The sequence below is a fragment of the Monodon monoceros genome, unplaced genomic scaffold, assembly GCF_005190385.1.
Source record: "Monodon monoceros isolate NGI ecotype Baffin Bay Population unplaced genomic scaffold, NGI_Narwhal_1 Super_Scaffold_11, whole genome shotgun sequence".
In the NCBI taxonomy this organism is placed as follows: Eukaryota; Metazoa; Chordata; class Mammalia; order Artiodactyla; family Monodontidae; genus Monodon; species Monodon monoceros.
This window is the reverse complement of record NW_021703767.1, coordinates 127,184,737-127,204,574: the sequence shown is the minus strand read 5'-3', so window position 1 is coordinate 127,204,574 and position 19,838 is coordinate 127,184,737. Positions and strand designations below refer to the sequence as shown.

The 19,838-nt window shown below is 45.1% G+C and overlaps 1 protein-coding gene across 1 annotated transcript in view; it reads left to right on the top strand.

Moving 5' to 3' along the window:
- EPHB1 (EPH receptor B1) overlaps window positions 1–19,838 on the top strand; it is a 428,767-nt gene that overhangs the window by 237,389 nt on the left and 171,540 nt on the right. The gene's annotated exons all lie outside the window — the stretch shown is intronic.

Here is a 19,838-nt window from a genome sequence, read left to right as displayed (position 1 = left end):
CTAAATCAAACATAAGTAAAAGTTCCATGAAAAATTCAAAATAGATGAATACATTTGTAAAGCAACATGAATGCAAAATTTTCATTGTTTAGGTTTAAGGTTCCACACTGCGACCAAATCTACTAAGTTTTGGTGTAGTATTAGAGGAGAATAGCCTCAGTCATCTGAAAAGGCTACTACAATGCCTTTCTCTTTTCCAACTACATATCTGCGTGAGATGGCTTTTCTTCGTATACTTCAACCAAAGTAACATATAACATCAGGTTGAATGCAGAAGCACAAGTGTGGGTCCATTTGTCTTGTATTGAACCAAATATAAAGAGATTTGAAAAACTGTAAAGCAATGCTAATCTCACTTTTGTTGAATATATAGTTATTTTTCATAAAATATGGTATTTGTGTTCACAATGTAACGATTCTATTATTGGAGTTCTCAATAATATTTAAGATTATAAAAGGACACCAAGACCAAAAAAATTGAAGGACTGCTGCTCTAGCAAATGCTTTGTTCTTTCTGAACCGTAGCTCTACTGGCATTTTATTGTAATTATTGGTGTGTGTGCCTTTCTCCCTCAATGGAGGTATAAGCTCACGGAGAACAACTTATTATTTTTGTTTGCATCCCCAGCAACTAGCGCATGGCAGATGTTTGGTAAATATTTAAAGAGTGGGATAATGGCTGTTGGATTGTCTCTCCATCTATAAAAATGGGATCTGTTGGTCCACAGAGTTACCTGAAGTGATGTCAGGTTATGACTTCAGACTCTACTATCCAAGAGAGCTGGTTCCCATCCATACCTGCCGCCTCGTCATCTGTGTAGTAACTTAGTAAGTTACTTGATTTCTAGTCTAAGGCATTCATACTCTAGTTGAGAAATACAAATTCCCTGGCCCCAGTCCAGACCTACTGAATAGAAACTCTGGAAATGGGGCCCAGCCATCTGGGTTTTAACAGGCCCTCCAGGTGATTCTGATGTACCTTAAAATTTGAGAACTCCTAAACACCTTTTATTTTCCTGTAAAATGGAGACAAGGAGTCTCACTCCTGGGGGTTGCTGACAGATTCCATGAGGTGATAGTCATAAGACTCTTAGCAGCAATGCCTAGATACTCGATAAGCAGGACCTAGTCTCATTTTTTTTAATCATCCTGGGATTCCTTTTTATTGTATTCCTGGGCTATATCCACTTTTTCGTGCATCCATGTCTTCCATTTCCATGGATTTTATTATTATTATTGTTAAACTTTTGATTTTAAGATAATTATAGATTTATATGCAGTTATAAGAAATAAGCCAGAGAGATCCCAGGTAACTTTTACCCCAATGGTAACATCTTGCAAAACTGCAATGCAATATCACAACCAGCATATTGACATTGAAACGATTAAGATACAAAACATTTCCATCATCACAAGGAACCCTTATGTTGCCCTTTATAGCCACATTCACTTCTCTCCCACCTTAACCCCTAACAACCGATAATCTGTTCTCTATTTCAATAATCTTGTCATTTCAATCATGTTCAACAAATGGAACATCGGACTGGCTTTCTACCAAATATATAAAGAAGAATCCTAAACAGTCTCTTCCAAGAGACATAGGATGTAACACTTCTCAATTGACTTTATGAAGCTAGTATTACACTGACACAAAAACCAAAAACAGTACAAAAATAAACTAGAGATCAATATCCATAATGAATATACATGCAAAAATCCCTAACAAAATTTAACAAATAAATTCAGCAGTCTATAAGAAGAATGATCACTACAATAAAAATTAATAAAAAAAAGAGTGACCACATAGGGTTTATTCCAGGAATGCATCAAAAAGGAACAAATTGTATTATATATTCTATCTATCTATCTATCTATCATCTATCTTTAGAGAGAAAGACTTGGATGAATCTTCAGAGAATTACAGTGAGTGAAAAAAAGGACTTATTCTCATTTTAAAGGCCAAAGATGGGGCTTCCCTGGTGGCGCAGTGGTTAAGAATCTGCCTGCCAATGGAGGGGACACGGGTTCAATCCCTGGCCCGGGAAGATCCCACATGCTGCGGATCAACTAAGCCCGTGCGCCACAACCACTGAGCCTGTGCTCTAGAGCCTTTGCTCTGCAACAAGAGAAGCCATGACAATGAGAAACCTGTGCACCGCATGAAGAGTAGCCACTGCTTGCCTCAACCAGAGAAAGCCCATGCACAGCAATGAAGACCCAACACAGCCAAAAAAAAAGAATAAATAAATGTATTAAAAAAACAAAGGGCTTCCCTGGTGGCGCAGTGGTTGAGAGTCCACCTGCCGATGCAGGGGACACGGGTTCGTGCCCCGGTCTAGGAAAATCCCACATGCCGTGGATCAGCTGGGCCTGTGAGCCATGGCCACTGAGCCTGCGCGTCTGGAGTCTGTGCTCCACAACGGCAGAGGCCACAACAGTGAGAGGCCTGCGTAACGCAAAAAAAAACAAAACAAAAAAACCAAAAAAAAAAACCAAAAAAGGCCAAGGATGTCTAGACTATTTTATACCCTACTGGACTGTTTCCTCGCCCACAGCCCAGCCCTCGCTCACATTCTGGGGCCCCGAGCTCGGGGTAAGGATAAGGAGTGTGGCTGAGTTGGAGAGCGAGAAGAGAGGCCCAGGAGGCTGAGGAAGGATGGCGTGCAGCCCGGCCCCTGAGCCCTCTGTCTCCTTCTCCTTCCTGATGAAATTGTGCCGACTTTTAACCCTGCAATGAGGGACAGCACACAGCAGTCCAGTGAACTGCAAAAGAGGCCCTGATGGAGGGAGAGAAGTGACAGCTCAGAGAGAGGTTAAGGGAGGAGAAATGCCAGGCAAATTAGAGCAGGTAACCTTTGCAGATGGCAGTTGGGGAAGCAGAAGGTGAGAAGCTGTCATTCCAAACTACAGCTTGACAAAGGGATGAATCAGCTCCTCGGCAGACAGGTACCTGAGCTTCCCGTGTCACTCTCTGAATTCAGCCTGGCTTATCAGAGGCCCCATTCCTGTGGCCCTATTAAAGCCATTGGCATCTGCAAGTTTTCTCGTTAATTGAAAACGCATTGAACGGCATAGCCAGCAAAAGCCCATTGAGAATGCAGGGCCTCAGTAGGACCCGCTGACCCTTTAACTCTTCTCTGCCTACAGCTCTCAGCTTTCTGTACCCAGGACTCTCCAGGGGCAGAATGCTTCCTCTCCAGTACACTGATTCACTCATTCATTCATTCATTCATTCATTTCTCTTGTTCCTTCCCTTAACAAACATTTATTCACACCCTTCTGGCAGCCCCTCTTTACTCTAGACTCAGGGGTTCTTAAACAGAAGAGGCATTTTTTTTCCCCTCTTCCCTTCTGTAGCATATTTGGCTTTTGACTTTCAAAGCTGGAGGGTGTATTAGACAAACAGTAGGTAAAGATGATGCTGTAATGCACAGGGCAGCTCCCCGCACAAAAAAGAATTATTTGGCACCCCATGTCCATAGTGCTGAGATGGAGAACCCTGTGCTAGATGGAAGATGGATATTCGAGGGTTACCCAGGGAGTGAACAGGCAATGGAGACAGCAGACAGCAACCACGTTGTCAAGGTGAAGAACGAGACTGTTGAGTGATGGCTTGAAGAGGGAGCCTGGGGAAGCTGAAGATTTTTCTCTCTGAGGGTCAGTAGAGGACAAGGGCAAGGGTGCGGGGCAGAGTGGCATGACTACAGATTGAGGTCTCAGGGAGGGAGGGAAAGAAGCCTCCTTTAGTCTGTCCTCTGAGTCTCAGCAAGTCTCTCCTCTTGCCAAGGGCCCATGACCTTAGGTTTGAAGCTGGTGTCATGGAACATAGGGGAGAAGAGTAGCTAAGCTGTCACCGCATCCACCACTCCCTGCACACACAGGGGGCTAGTCACACCTGCTGGACAGCAAACACTGTGTTTCTGCACACCTGGGCCTCCACACCAGGGCTGCAGGGCTCTTGAACATGAGGCCACTGTGGCTTCTGCTCCTTCCAACTTTGTGTCTCCTCACATGAGCGTCTGTCTCAGGAGATGGTAGAATAGCTCAAATGCCCAACCAATAGCCAGTTCACTCCTGCTTCCTTCCTCTGTGGGCTTGGTGGCTAAGCACACATTTCTAGAAGGTGTGGGGACCAGTCAAGCTAGAGTTCCAGCCCTGCGGATGCATCCTTACAGGCTCGGAAGTGGGCCATCTTCTACTACGCTGGAGAAGGTGCCTCTGGCCATCGTGGTCCACTGGCTCTTCTGGGATCTAAATGGCGCAGTCTGATCTATAAGCACCACCTTCTGGTTCCTCCTGCTCCACCACTGGACTGCACTCAGCTTTCAGCAGCTGAGCGAGAGGATCCTCCTCACTGAGATCTTTGCATATCTTGAAAAGTATCTCCTTGCTTAAGTATTTGGCTCAGACTACATCTTTAAGCCACTTAATGTGGTTTTGTCTATTGTGTAACAAATGTATTGGCTAAAAACAACAACAACCATTTTGCTACCATTTCTCACAGTTCTAAGACTTGGCTGGGCTTAGCTGGGCACATCTTCCTCATCTTCTCTTGTGCGTTTGCAATCAGATGATGCTGGGCTGGGATCATTGAAAAGGCTTCTGCTCTTACAGGTTTGATGGTTGATGGTAGCTGTCACTGAGAATTCATCTGCAGCTGTGGTCCAGAAAACACCTTTCCTCCTCGTGTGCCTTGGGCTTCCGCACAGCATGGTGGCTGGGTTCTAAGAGGGAGTGTCCCAAGAGATAGGAATTGAAAGCTGCCAGGAGTTTCTTAATGCCTCTGCATGGAAACTGGCAGAGCTTCCATCATTGTCAACTCCTCAAACAGTCACAAGAGTCCAGATTTAAGGGTGGAGACATAGACCCCACCTCTGAATCAGAGGAGTGTCAGGTACTTTGGGGACCATGTTTTAAAACCCTTCACAGTGTGTGATTAGAGAGGAGTGAATAGGCTCTTCATGCATTCATTCACTGACCAAATGGTCCCGAGCACCAGCTTTGCGCCAAGTTCTCTGTGGGGAAAGAGGCAAGCCATGCCTCCTGCCTGTGAGGAATTCAGGGCTCTCGGGCTTAACTTCTGGGCCTTTGAACTCTGTGCTCTGAGTGTTCTTCCTGCTTGGTGACCTGAGATGGGACAAAAGCTGGCTGGTCCCTGTGTTCACAATGTCTTTCTTCTGTGAGCTTCCATTGGTCTCCCAGGAGAAGCACTCCAAGGAGACTCACCTGGGGAGTGAAGCCTGCTTCCCCCTTCCATTTTAACCTTCACAGCCAGCGTGTTCCCTTTGGAGTTTAAGCTCATGTGCAATGGGTATTCTGTTACTTGCATTCAAACTGATATAGAGCATTGACTAAGAATGAATTAGGGGGAATGATACAGGGATGCGTGCATGCCACCATGTATGTATGACTGCCATGGAAGGCTAATGGAGAGGCATTAGAGGATTAGACTTTAAGGCTTTTGTCTTATGTGCTGACTTTATAGCCTAACCTTTGAGTTGCTATGCGCTTCTTCTGTGAAACCACCGAAAATGTAATGACCACCTACAGCCATTGTGAATTCCGTAAAAGAGAAGACACCTTAACCCAACCCCCGAAGTGGCAAACACATAATAATAAAGGGCAGTGCTTTCAATTAAAATGAATTTATCTTTATGAAAGCATACTGAATTTTTCATATTTTTGTCATCATACTGCAGATTAATAATCAATGTTGTGGGCACTCTCTTCCTGGGGCCCATCCTTTCTGCATGGGAAAGTGAGTGACTTTTGATTACTAGGCATGGTTTCTGTTTCTTGTAGCTTTGGGCCTCACCTCATTCATCAGTATTTGCCTCAGAACCTCTGATCCACTTGCAGTTGCTGATGGAATAACTCCAATATCCAACCACCAGTCATAGTTGGGTCTTTTTATCCTTGATTTTCTGGGCCTTTGTTAACTTTGAGAACGGACAAAAGGACAGGAAATAAGAAATCCAACAAACTAGAGTGTGTATGTGGAAGTTTATTTTATTCTAGCCCACCCTTACTCTGGGATTGGATACTTCTTCCCAAAGTTCATTTATTTTGCTTTGAAAACTAAGATAGACAAAGGCACCGAGGTTGTTATTCTCTAACAATAACTGCCCACCTCCACCACCAGCCTCTTTTCTATCATTCCATTAATGACTTAGTCCCTTGGAGGTTTCCTCTTGGAAATTTAGGAATGGCTCGAGCAAAAGCCTTCATCTTTCTAAATCGTTTCTGATCAGAGCTTCAAGATTGATTAGCACCTGCTCTCCTATTTCTCCCCACCTGCAGGCATTTTTGAGAGCAACACACTGAAAAGACAACAACGGTAGGGACCTACGTAATTCATAAATGGCTTTGACTGCGTGGGTTTTGATGAGGCAATATGGAAAATGATTGCATTAAGCACTGCTATTTATTTACTTGACTTTGTACAGGACAATCAATTTGTTCACATTCCGTGCCTCCTGTCAGGAAGTTAAACAGCAGAGAAGGCAGGCTGGATGCATTACCTCATTGCTCTAAGAGATGCTGTCACTTCGTAAATCACTTTAGATTGTTTTTAATAACAGCATCTTTCATTCCGGTCCATGGAGGGAGTGGAGATTCTCTCTGCACAGAGAACAGGATGCTGAGGAAGGTGAGGTCCCACCAGGAAAAGATGAGCTCATTTTTCCTTGAACTCCATGAAAATGCTGTTTCCTAGGTCAAATATCAGCAATTTCCCATGGATCGACCTAATAGTTTAACACATGCCTTTGCCAGGATAGAGTTCATCTCTACTGGGAAGGGAGGAATAGGTCCTATGTGAGCATTTAGGAAAAAATTCCCAATCCTTGCCGAGAGAGCTGGTCAGTATTCAGCCCTGGTCACGGCAGACATCAAACTGAGGTTATGTAAAAAGATGGCAGGTCAGAGGCTGAACTGGACCCACGGGATGAGCCCAACTGGACAGTGCATGCATCTCTGGTGTGTGCTGATTGAATATTTTTGGAAGTTCTGGAAAATTGATCAGAATGATAGTGCCTTTAAGATGGCCTCTGAGTTTGAATAAGCTCTGGAAATCAGGCTTCTGGGTTTAAGGAAAAGGCTGAATAGAAAATAGCAAAGGAAAAAAATATGTTTGCTATTGATTTAAGAGGTGTAGTGTGGAGGAGGGACATTGCATAGACACCAGATTGACTATGAGTTTAGGCTCTGTCAGCTCTGTGGCCAAGTCATGGTGTCTCCAAGGATTGGCTTTTTTCTCATCTATAAAACTATAAGATTAGTGTGATGGTTAATTTACTATGTCAACTTGGCTGGGTCATGGTATCCAGATATTTGGTCAAACAGTATTCGAGATGTCTCTGTGAAGATTTGTTTTAGATGAGATTAACATGTAAATCGGTAGACTTTGAGTACGGCAGATTACTCTCCACACATGGGTAGGCCTCATCTAATCAGTTGAAGGCCTACATTAAAAAAAAGAAAAAAAAAAAAAAAGACAGACATCCCCCAAGAAAGAGGGAATTTTGCCAGTAGACTCCCTTGGACTTGAACTGTAGCTCTTCCCTGGGTGCTCAGACAGCTGACCTAAGATATGACCTGCATATTTTGGACTTGCCAGATCCCATAGTTGTGTCAATTCCTTAAAATCTCTGTCTTTCTGTCTCTCTCTCCAAACACACACACACACACACACACACACACACACACACACACACACGCACACACCTCTTATTGGTTCTGTTTCTCTGGACAACTCTGACTAGTAGAGTGGATAAAATTATTTTTAAGTTATCCCACTTACTCATTCAAGGCTTGAGGCATCTACTCTGGGTCTGACCCAGCACAAGGTACCTTGACAATAATTTAACCTCTAGGAGACCACAACTGACTCATTCACCTCTAGGCTCCAAGTTCCCTGCACAGCACTTAGCACACAATGTATTCCTATCAAATGATCATTCTTTTTCTTTTTGGGCCCTTAAATTTGGGGTCTGTTCCAGAGGAGTGGGGCTTGGCTTGGAACTGGAGCAGAAGAGAGTGGATTGAAAGATGGGATACAACGTCTTCAGAGCCCTGGGAAGCCAGGTGCAGAGAGGAAAATTCAGAGAGCTCTGGGTAGATGCTAGAAAGGGTCTGGATGGGCGTGCTATATGCTACACGTCTTGCTTTACCCTGTCCTGGAGGGCATCAGATGGCATCCCACACAGGTGAGGGAGGGCGACAGCCTCAGAGCATAGCCAGCTAAACCCACCATTGTTGTACCAAGGCCCCCAGTCGTCTGTGGGGAGCCTGAGACTTCTCCCAGTGCTAGCTGGCACGGACATTAACTCATCGGATCTTCACAGATTTATTATAAAAGATTTACATTATATACATATTTATTGTTCTTTTTTCCAAACACAACACAATTTCCACAAACACTGCATGTTTATTCCTTATAAACTCGAATTTATGATAGATTCAATTTTCTTTTTCTCTGCATGGGTTTCATCCTTCCCTTTCTGGGTGTTTTCCTGATTTTAGAGCTGCTTCTTCCAAAGGCGTCCGTTTGTCCTGATGCATCTCATTCCCTTATGCCTCTTGATGCCTTACATCCTACATTATATTCCTCTGGCTCTCATTTTTCATTTTTGTTCAAGTAAATTAAATATTTTAATACACAGTTGGCCCTTTGTATCTGCAGGTTCCGCATCCATGGATTCAATCAACCGTGGATCAGAAATATCCGGAAAAAGAAATTCCAGAAAGTTTCAAAAGGCAAAACTTGAATTTGCCACGCACTGACAGATACTTACATAGCATTTACATTGTATTTACAACTATTTACATAGAATTTGCATTGTATTTACAACTATTTACATATCATTTACATTGTACTAAGTGTTACATGTAATCTGGGGATGATTTAAACTGTATGGGAAGATGTGCGTTGGTTATATGTGAATACTACATCATTTTATATAAGGGACTTGAAAATCTGAAGCTTTTAGATTCTGCAGGGGGAACCAATCCCTTGCAGATACTGGAGGATGACTATATAATTAACAGATGCCTACTGTCAAAAATTTGAGAAGTTAAACATAATAAAGAAGTAGGCAACATAGTACCCATAATTCTATTAATATTTTGGTATGGTTACTTTAACTTGTAGCCTCATTATCTGCTTTATTATCATTTGGTACCTAACAGTCTAGTCCAAATATTTGATATAAAACATCATGAACCTCCTTTTTAATGGCTGTCCATTTGGCTGTCTACCTTTAGGTATAATATCATATAGAAAACAATTCCTGTAATGTTGTATATTTGGTTTGTATCTGCTTTTCATAAAATGTTGATGCATAACACTTCAAAGAACATATTGTACCTAGCTCTCTGTCTTTGCGGGTACATATTTAGGGAAGATTCCATCATACTGCTGGCTCCCAGCTACCGTGCACTCCCGTGGGCCGGCGCCTGTGCTAGGTGCTGCCTGGTTGCTTGTGAAGCAGCCTTATGGAATTGCTACCACTACTCCCATTTTTTAAGGAGAAGAACACCAAAGTATAAGGAGATGAGGTGACTGGGACTTACCCACGATCACTGCTCAGTCAGCGAGCGGCAGAGCCCCCTTTGAAGGTGAATGGGGTCATGCAGCCAAGGCCTGGCACCAGCCCGCACTTGGTCGGTTCCCAGAGGGATGGCTGCGTCATCTCTATGGTGAGACCTCCACAGCATAGGTCTATGAATGGGCCCTTCTTCCCACCTGTGGGGAGGCTCCTACTCCCTCCATCCATGCACCTTCCTGACCTGTGGCCTAGAAGACAGGGAAGCAGGAAACACAGCATTCCCCCAGAGCTCTTCCACCCGGGGTCTCCCTGGACAGCACTCTTCCCTGTGTCCTGTGTCCTAGCACTGATAGCCCACCCATCAGATGCTCATTCCCTGGAGAAAGAGTGCTCTTCACATCCAAACCCTGGCCTGGTGACCGTGGTACCCGGAAACCTGTGCATCACTGGGGAGCATTGGTCTGGAGCCTTCTGCCTCTACAGCTCATACAGGGCACACTGAACACAGTAGGGGCAAGGCTCTGTCCTGCAGGGATGCTCACCCCCAGGCTGCAGAGGCTCCACAGACATTTCACACACCCCTCCTTCTCTTTAGATGGAGCAGCCCTGCTAGGAGCCCTGCTCTTCCCAGAATGCACCGCGTCAGCAGGCTTATGGTCTCCCTGGAGTCTCTGGAAGGGCCTGTCATAGGCAGAGCCAATTTGATACTCTGTGTTCTACCCCCGAAGCAGCAGATTTCCCCAGAAGGGCCAGAGCTGTCATGGAGACTAACTCAGGTGTGCTGATGGTATCCCAGGGCGCTTCTGAACAAAGGCAGGGCCACATCCAGGGACACATGAGATGACAACATCAAATCCAGGACTGGGAGAGAGAAGTTAAATTTGTCTTTCTATTATCCTCTGGTCTCATTAGATTCCCAACAGATTTCATGCTTCCAAATGCATTTGCCACACAGAGGTGCTTGAGGTTTCTCGGAGGCTTTGCAGACAGGCAGGTGGGGAGGGAGGAAGCTCGGCCCTGGGGGCAGGGCTGCTGACAAGCAGGGAGCCTGAGGAGTATGGGCGGGGCTAGAGGACATGAGCCCCAAGAGCTGCGACCAAGGTGGGAGAAGATTCCTGCCAAAGTCACTCAGGGTGACCTGCCCCTCCTGCATGGGCTGAGAGAAGGACATCCATGTATGCAGAGCGCTGAGATTGGGAGTCCCCTCTGGGCCGGCTCAGTGACCCCCAGGATAGCAGTTACTGGGTACCCTGGAGAAACCACCAGACCCCACGCACATCACAGCCACATCCCTCCTGCTGCCTCTGATCCAGGAGCAGGTGAGGCAGGGGTGGGGGAACGATCAGACACAGGCTCAGAGGTGTCCTGCCTACACAGACGGGCTCCAGGGACCACATGCCGCCCAGGTTATCTTGGGAGAGTCCTTCCCGGCAGGAGTCCCTGGATAAGGAAGGCTTATATGAGAGGGGGGCCAAAAAGCAGGAAGTCACAGGCTGGAGGGCTTTGGGGGAAGATGAAAGGGATGGAGAACAGGAAACGTAGGGGTTGCCTGTGAACCCCTAGCGTCCGGTGCTGAGGCCACTGGGCTCATTCCCATCCTGCCCCGGAGACAGTACCACTTGTCTCTCCCGTCCTCTTCCTCTGTTCCTTCTCTTCCCGCTCTATTATTCTCTTCCCCTTTGGGCAGGCTCTGGTATGGCCTACTAATGGGGTTATCAAGTCCTCCAGACCCCAAATTCCCCAAACCCCAGCCCCACGCATTCCTTAAACTACCCTCCTGGACCCACGGAGGACTGCGGTCCCTGCTGTGTCATTCCATCCGTGATGCTTACCAGCGCCCCCTGTCCTGCCTTCTGTCCACAGGACTGGGCAGTCTGGGCGTGGGCTGGATCCCTTGTCCAGCTCTTCAGAGGTGTTCTTCTCCCCACTTCCCAAGGCTTTGGTCACTCTTTCTTCCTTGCAGGTTTTCTGAGTGTAGTGACCACATTTTCCAATCTCAAAATCAGATTCCTTGACATATGTACACCATGTCATATGTATGCATGTGTCTGTACACACACACATACTGTATTTGTCAGTATACACATGTCGGTAGGGATGCTCCAAATCCTGTGCTTTGATGCCTTTACTGAAAGCCCGGGACAGGCTTGGCTGTGGTGCTGAGCCCCTACCTGCTCGGGCATTGTGCTCGGGCTTTGTCTTTCAGGTTGCTTCACTTCTAGCTGCCTAGCTTTAGTGAGTTTATTTTTCTCTCTCAACTGGAAAATCACATTCAATCAGCTGTAGAGAGCAATCAGATACCGAAACATTGGGATTTTGCCCAGGAGGTGGCTCCTCCAAAGCTGGTATGCATTCTCTGGGGTGAGACGGGACTCATGGGGAAACACACCCAAGCTTCAGGAACAGGGAGTCAGGCAGACGGCAGACGGGTGCAGACTGGGAGAGACAGAAATGAAGCAGCCAAAAAGCTATACTGTGCTGAGCTCTGGAGCCCCAAGCTTCTGAGTTTGGGCTGGTGCATTCTGTCTGCCTCGTTCTCGCTCTCATGCTCTGTTCTTAATCTCACTTGATGAACGTGGCAAAAGATGAATGAAGTGACTTCGTGGCAGCACCTATGTCCACTCCTCTGCTGCTGGGACATTCCGTGCATGGGAATGGTGGCGTGGGCACCTGGCAAGACAGTGGGCTCAGCCCTCCTCTGCTCCCCACCCCTTCCCCCGCTGCCTGTGGCCACTCCATGCCCCGGAGAGGAAGAGGGCCAGCCACAATAGGGGCTTCCTTGCAGGCCTGTCTTCACCGCTGTTCCAGATCTCGTGGGCAAAGCTCTCCTGCTGATGTATAAACATAGTCCGAGCAGCATCTCTGGGCATCTGCCCGCATAAAGCTCCTGGAGGAATGCATCAGTCCATAGCCAGGAGGGTCCTCACACCAACCCACTCATCCCATCCTTAGTATCAACCCAGGCTCCAAAACACCTTACCTGCTTCTGCTGCTCGCCCATTCCCAGCATCGGAAGCTCAACCTGCTCCTTCAGCCCTGGCTGTCCTGCAGCCAGATGAACATGGCTCAGCCATGGCATCTCCTACCTACGTCCACAGAGCTCCTGTTCCTTCAGCTAACATGGGGGTCTGTGGAAAAGGGTCCACAGTCAGAAGGATGCGGGGCACATGGGAGGGCTCTTCTCTGCAGACCCCCTAGATCTTTCATATTCTGGGGTGCTTCTTAAGACTCCACAGGGAGGTATAGTATGAACCTTCTACTAAACTTATTTGAGCACAGGAAACTTCTCTTCTCAGAACACCTTATGATACCTCCCAGAATACAGTTTGGGAGAAGCAAATTATTTTTAAAGTTGACTCCTCGTTCAAGTTCCTGAAGTGATCCTTAATGGATAGTATCAAACAAATCATATCAACAAAGATTTTTCATGCCCCTTCTACGTACATTGTATCAAGTTGGTCCCTACAGCAGCAGATTCTTCTGTCCAAATTCCGTTCTGTGATAAAATTGGGGGGCTTAGGCTCAGCTTCTCTACAAGGTTTACTTCTGAAGCAGGAAAAATTTTATTACAGAAGGAGCCCTCTCGGAGTGAACACAATCATTTACTGCTTCACAGCTCCTAATTTGACATTTAGAATTCAGGTGTCACCCGAGAGTGTCTGAACTAGCAGGTTATCTAGATATTGTGACATGGGTCACTCTTCCTCTATAGGCTGATCCTTGGCAGCTCACCCCATTACAGGGAGGTCTTCCAATTTGCCATTACTTGAGGCGCGAACTCCCACCTGCTTGAAACAACTCGAAAAGGGAGGCGGAGAGGGGAGGAAAGGTGGAGGTTTGTGGCAGAGAAGGAGGTGAGGCCCAGCCAGTGGGGGTTTTGGGGGAGCAAAAGTTGCCGAGCCTCCCGGATTCACTCTCAGTGTCTGTTATGTGACAGGCATGGGGTTTTAAACTGTTTTAGGTGTGATGGATATTTGCTTCCTAATGGGAGTGGATGGGGGTGGTGATAACATAGACATAAAAAAGCAAAGTATATATTTTACTCCAAATAGCATCCCACAAGGCCTCAAATTCCTAGGGCAGCTGAGTAGGTCCTTAGAGGCTCTGAGGTATGGGGACATGGGCTCTGGTTCCAGCTCCGCCACTGCTAACATGTGACCTTGGACAGGTCCCTGTGGCCTAAGTATGCTCATGCATAAGATGAAAATCATTTTGGGCCACAGTTCCCAGAGGCAGTGTCTAGAAGGGCCAATCCAGCGACAAGGCCACAGGGAGGGATGGGAGCGCCAGTGTGCGTGTGTTCTCTCTCTCTCTTTCAATATTGAGATAGTTCCCGTATCATAAAATTTACCCTTTAAAATGGCTTTTAGTTTATTCACAAAGTTGTGCAACCATCACCACTATCTTATTCTGTAGGATTTTCATCACCCTAGAAATAAGTCCGTTAGGAGGGAGGCAACCACTAATCTACTCGCTATCTCTGTGGATTTGCCTATTCTGGACATTTCACGTGAATGGAATCATGTAATATGTGGTCTTTTGTAACTGGCTTATTTCACTCAGCTTAATGTTTTCAAAGTTCTCCAGCTTGTAGCTTTCCTCTTTATGACTGAATAATATACCATTGTATAGATATCCCACATTCTCTTTCTCTATTCATCAGTTGATGAACATTGGATTGTTTCTATTTTTAGCTATTATGAATAATAATAAGCTTTGTGTACAAGCTTTTGCATGGACATATGTTTTCGATTCTCCTGGGTTTGGGATTAGAAATTCTGGATCATATGCTAACTCTATGTTTAACTTTTTGAAGAACTGCAGAACTGTTTTACAAAGTAGCTGCACCATTTTAAGTTCCCACCAACAAACGTGTGAGCATTCCAACTTCCCCGTGTCCTCACCAATACTTGTTATTGTCCATCTTTTTCACTATAGCCATCCTAGTGAGTATGAAGTGGTACCTCATTGTAGTTTTAATTTGCATTTCCCTAATGACTAATGTTGTTGAGTACCTTTTCATATGCTCATTGGGGCCATTGGTACATTTTCAGACAAATGTCTGTTCAACCTATTTGCCCATTTTTAAATTGAGTTATTTGCCTTTTTATTGCTGAGTCGTAAGAGTTTTTATATATTCTGGATACTAGTCCCTTCTCAGATATATGATTTGCAAATACTTCCTCCCATTCTGTTGGTTGTCCTTTATTTTTTTAATAGTATCCTTTGAAGCACAAAAGTTTAATTTTGATGAAATTCAATTTCCCTATTATTTCTTTGTTGCTGCTTGTGTGTTTGGTGTCACGGTTAAGAAACCATTACCTAAATTCAAGATCATAAAGATTTATATCTATGCTTTCTTCTAAGAATTTTATAGTTTTAGCTCTTAATTTAGGTCTTTCATTCGAGTTAATTTTTGTAGCACCCTCTTTTAAGACAATCTATGCAATTGAAAACAAACAAAACCTTCTTTTGTTCTGTTGGTCCAAGCCAAGCCTTCCTGTGGGTCACTAGTTTTGCAAGTTCTGAGCAAGGGTTTTCTAAGGGATCTCTGCTACTTCTCTGTCAGGATGCCCTCATTTAATGAGCTACTAAGGAAGAACCTAGAACCCCAGGGAAGACAGTTTAGAGCAGGATCTCCAGCAGCAGTAGAGGCCAATGGGACCATCCTGGGACAGGGAAGTGTATCGGGTCTTCTGATGAGGAAGGCCAGATGGACACAGATGTGCTGGTCAGCGGGCCCCAGAGCTGGGTAAGACCTTGCCAGGTTAGATTGAGGCTGACCCAAGTTCTGTCGGCTTAGGCCTGGTGTGCTTGCTTATACGTGTCCTCACAGAGCTCAAGCACTGGCCTGGTTTCTGGAGTTCTGGGTCCCCTTACTTTTTCTCCTGTAACCTGCTGCGTGTTCCTAGGCCACTCACTGAACCACTCTGAGCCTCCAGTTTTTGCTCTGAAGCATGACATTGGTGACCTTGTATTAAAGATTCTGATGACTGCTTGAGTCCCATTGACATGTGCTGTTTTCAAAACAGTTAGAAAGGTTTGATCGTGGAGATGCTGAGTAGCGTTTCCTGAAGGGCATGCCATAGAAATGTGAGAGACAATGGCTGTGTGCACAAATGACTGAGAAACACTAAATTAAACACAAATAAGTCTCTTTACTATGGCACTTTACAGAGTTTATCTGGGAACATCGAGCCTGAATCTGTAGGAGGGAGGTGTGCCATGCAGGATTTCCCAAATTAGTTTAACTATGAAAAGGCTATTGAAAAAAAGTGAATGCTGCCTGTTTCACATCATGTAAATGAAACGACAGTCATGGAGATGGACTTCTGTCTGTGTGATGTGATGCTGCTGGGTCAGGTGCCAGTCTGTCCAACCTAGCACAGAGTATTTTTGCCACCCAGAGTACGCTTTCCCCTCTGGGGTATCCAAAACAATCCATCAAGCTGGGCTGGTTATGGAAAGGGACTCTGGGTAGCCTGTAAAGCCTGGTCTTCACTCCCAGCTGGTCTGACATTCAGGGCTGCCTGCATTCCTCTTGGAATTGGCAGCCAAGGAACCCCATAATTCATCTGAGCTGTCCTGGACCAGTGAGACTTTGACCTTTGATCATGTCCGAGATGGAAAGCCAGGTGTCTTGGGCTCATCCATAAGCATAACTGGCAGTAGAACTGGCCAGGCCACCAAGACGCTGAGCCCTAGAATTTGGGAAAGAGTCCCAGGCCCAGGGAGGAGAAGAAGTGTCTGACAAGGCCAAAGTCCCAGGTGACTTCCCTCTTTTCATCAGCCCAGGTCATTTGCTTATTATTACTGTGAGGAGTTTGGGGTGGGGTGGGTGGAGATAGTAACGAAGGAAAAACTCTACACAGGTATGTAATTGATTAATTTATTCAATAATAATTTGATGTTAGATCCTTTTTGTATTCAATTTAACTCCATTGTTTTGCAGTTTCAGACAAATGTTTGCATTATTTTGCACCCCTAAAGTACACATTGAGAGTTGCAGGATGGATGGCAGGGTGGGAGGTAGGATTGGGACATGGGAGAGGGAGTTCTACACCTGAGACAGGTAGACAGGGACACCAGGCTGTAAGCTCTGATTCTGCACGTAATCAAAAATGATGCACGTGGCCAGGTGTTCATTGTATCCCAGCAGAAGTGTGGCCCATAGGGTCAGAGGGTGGTGTGTCTGGTCCATGTCTTCTTTCCTTCCACACAGCTGGGAGCTTGGGGAGTGAGCAAGGCCACTTCCTTGTATATAGTCCTCCTCAAAGGCCAAGGAGACCTGCTCCCAGCTGCACTTCCTCTGTTGACCTGACCTGGCTCTGCCTTGGCACAAGATTTTGTAAACCTTCAACAATAGATTATCCTTCACTGAAAGAACCACTAAGGAGACCCTGGTTCCAAACATCCATCCACTTTGTGCTGGGATGCATAGGTGAGGCTGACACAGCCTCTGCTCCTGGGGACATCACAGTCTGGCTGAGGCTGACTGTGCCCACATATTCACAGTACTAGGCTGACAGCAGGCAATCTCAGAGAAAGGCAGATGCAGGTCAATGGGAGTCAGAGGAAGAAAGATCATTTCCACCCAGTCTGAGGGACAGGAAGCCTTCATGAGAATAACATGATTTTTTAAGAGTCCTCAAAGAGGGTTGGAGTTGCATATGCCGAGTCAGAGGAAGGGTTTTTGTGGCTTCTTCCAAGAGTTCATGCAGAGGAACTACACGGATACGAAGAGAGAATGTGCTGGACAAGAATGTGTGGAGTCTTACATGCTGGGCTCTGGAGGTTGACAATTTAAAGCTGTTTGACCCCTCTTCCTCTTCCAACACCATTTCATTTGAAGTTAGAGATGTCTTGGGAAATGGAGTGGGGCCTCCCCTTAGTGTTTTATTTTGGTAATGAGTGCAAAAGCTCATAGCTCTAAATACCATCTATATGCTAATGACTCCAAAATTTACATCTCCAGCCAGACCTGAGCTCCAGAGTCATATATTCACCTGCTGACTTGACATCTCCCCCTGGACGGCTAATAGGCATTTCAAACTCAATGCCACCCACACAGAACTCCCGCGTTTCTCTTTCACATCAGTTGCTCCCCACTTTTCAACATCTCAATAAATGGCATGAGCACAGATCCAGCTGTTGAATTGAATAAGTTAGGACATTCTTGATTCTGCTTCTCAGAATCTTTCCCAACCCTGCTTGCAGTCCACCAGTAGGTTCTATCAGCTCTACCTCGAGGATATGTTCCAGCCTTTGCTTCATCTCAGTTGTAGAGTCCAGCCCAGACTGTCATTGTCTTTCCCTTAATAAAACCATCATTGTCTTTCTCAATAAAACTGAATTCCTTACCAGCCTTCTGTGACCTGACCCCTCTCTACTCTCTGAAATGTCTCCTTCTGCCCCACCTAGGTCCACTGAGATGCAGCCACGTCAGACCCAAACAGCCCATGGTCATTCTGAGGCTTTTGGTACTTGCCACTTCTGCCTAGAAAGTTACTTCCCTGATCTTGTGTGTGGCTGACTCTGACCTTCCCTGACTTTAAAGTCTAAGAGATCCTTCATGCCCCATCCCTATCACTCACATTTTCCCTGTTCTATTGTCTTCAAGGCATTTATCATTGTATGACCTTGTCTTATGCATTAGTTTTTATTATCTGTCTCTTCCTCCTGCTCTACCCTCAGTAGAATGGAAGCCCCATGAGTGCCATGAGAATGTTTATATTTCCCGTCTAATTCACTGTGGCATCCTCTGCACTGTCACCTAGAAGCTCAAAGATATATTTTTAACTTATTTATAATGAAAAGTTTCCTACATGCACAAAAGTAGAGAGAATAGGATAATGAACCCACTTCTCATCCCTCAGCTTCAACAATTATCAGCCCAAGGCCAATCTGTTTTCATCTATCCCCCTATATTGAAGCAAATCCAAGATATCATGTAAGTTCATCTATAAATATTTCAGTGTGTATCTCCAAAAGATAAGGGTTCTTCAGAAAAAAAAAGCCATTATCATATCTACACAAATTTACAATAATCCCTTAATATCATCAAATATCCAGTGAGTTTTCAAAGTTCTCTGAATGTCTCACTTTTTTTTTTTACAGGTTGTTGTTGTTTGAATTAGGCTCTAAAGAAGGTCTTTAAATTGCAATTGTTTATAATGTCTTTCAGTCTGTTTTAATCCCTCCAACTCTCTTGCTTTGTTCTTGCAATCTATTTATTGAAGAAACCAGATAATTTGTCCAGCAGAGTATCCCATAATCTAGGTTTGCTAATTGCATTCCAGTGATGTTGTTTAACACAGTTCCTCTGTTCCCTGCATTTTCTGTAAATTGGGCTTAAGAGGCTTGATAAGATTCAGGTTTGTTTCTTTGGAAAGAATGCTTCTGCCTCATATCCTTCCATCAGGAGGCACATCGTGTCTGCTTGTCTCCCGGTGATGTCAGAGGGGTCGGTTATCATTGCCCAGATCCAGTATTTCATTAGACTTGACAAAATGTTAATATTCTTCTGTCTTTCCTTCTACATATATTAGCTAAAATACTTTTATAAGGAGAAACTTACCCTGATTATGATTTGGTTACCTTGAGATATAGTTTATATAGGAAAGGCAGATAAATGCTTGATTCTCTCTCTTTGTCCATTTCCAAAATAATGAGTTGTTCCCTACATCCTCCAAAGTTTACCAGTGAGGATTTTCATTTTAAGTATCATCATGAGTTCATAAACTTAAACAAAAGTGATGCATTTCAATCAACAGATATTTGTTGAATTGATGCATGAATAATTGAGCAAATGCAAGTTTAGAACTTTCTATAGGCTTTCAGTTCTTTCTTTCCAGACTTTATAGTCCCAGATTTTACATGCAAAGCCAGGGTGATTTTCCTTTAGGGTTCTGTTCCTTAACTATTTACTTAGTCTAGGGTTTAATTGAGTAGGTACCACACAGTCCCTGCTTTTAGAAATATGTTGATCCATCTGCTACTAGACAAAATGCCTTCAGTTAGAACCTGAATCAGTTCATTATCAAAACTCACTGATGTGCTTCTCACTTGGGAAAGTACTGGTCACTGACCCAGAGGCAGTGGCACTGATCAGTCCTGGTCCAGGCTCCTCTGCTGTGGGCTTGGACCAATCACCTCCCCTTTGGGTCTCAGCTTCTGCATCGGAACATGTAGGGAAGGTACCAAGTCATTACCAAGGTCCCTCCTCCTCAGTGTGTGTGACCTCTTGGTAGAGGCCATGTGAATGGCGTCAGATGGGGTGAGCGAGGCAGC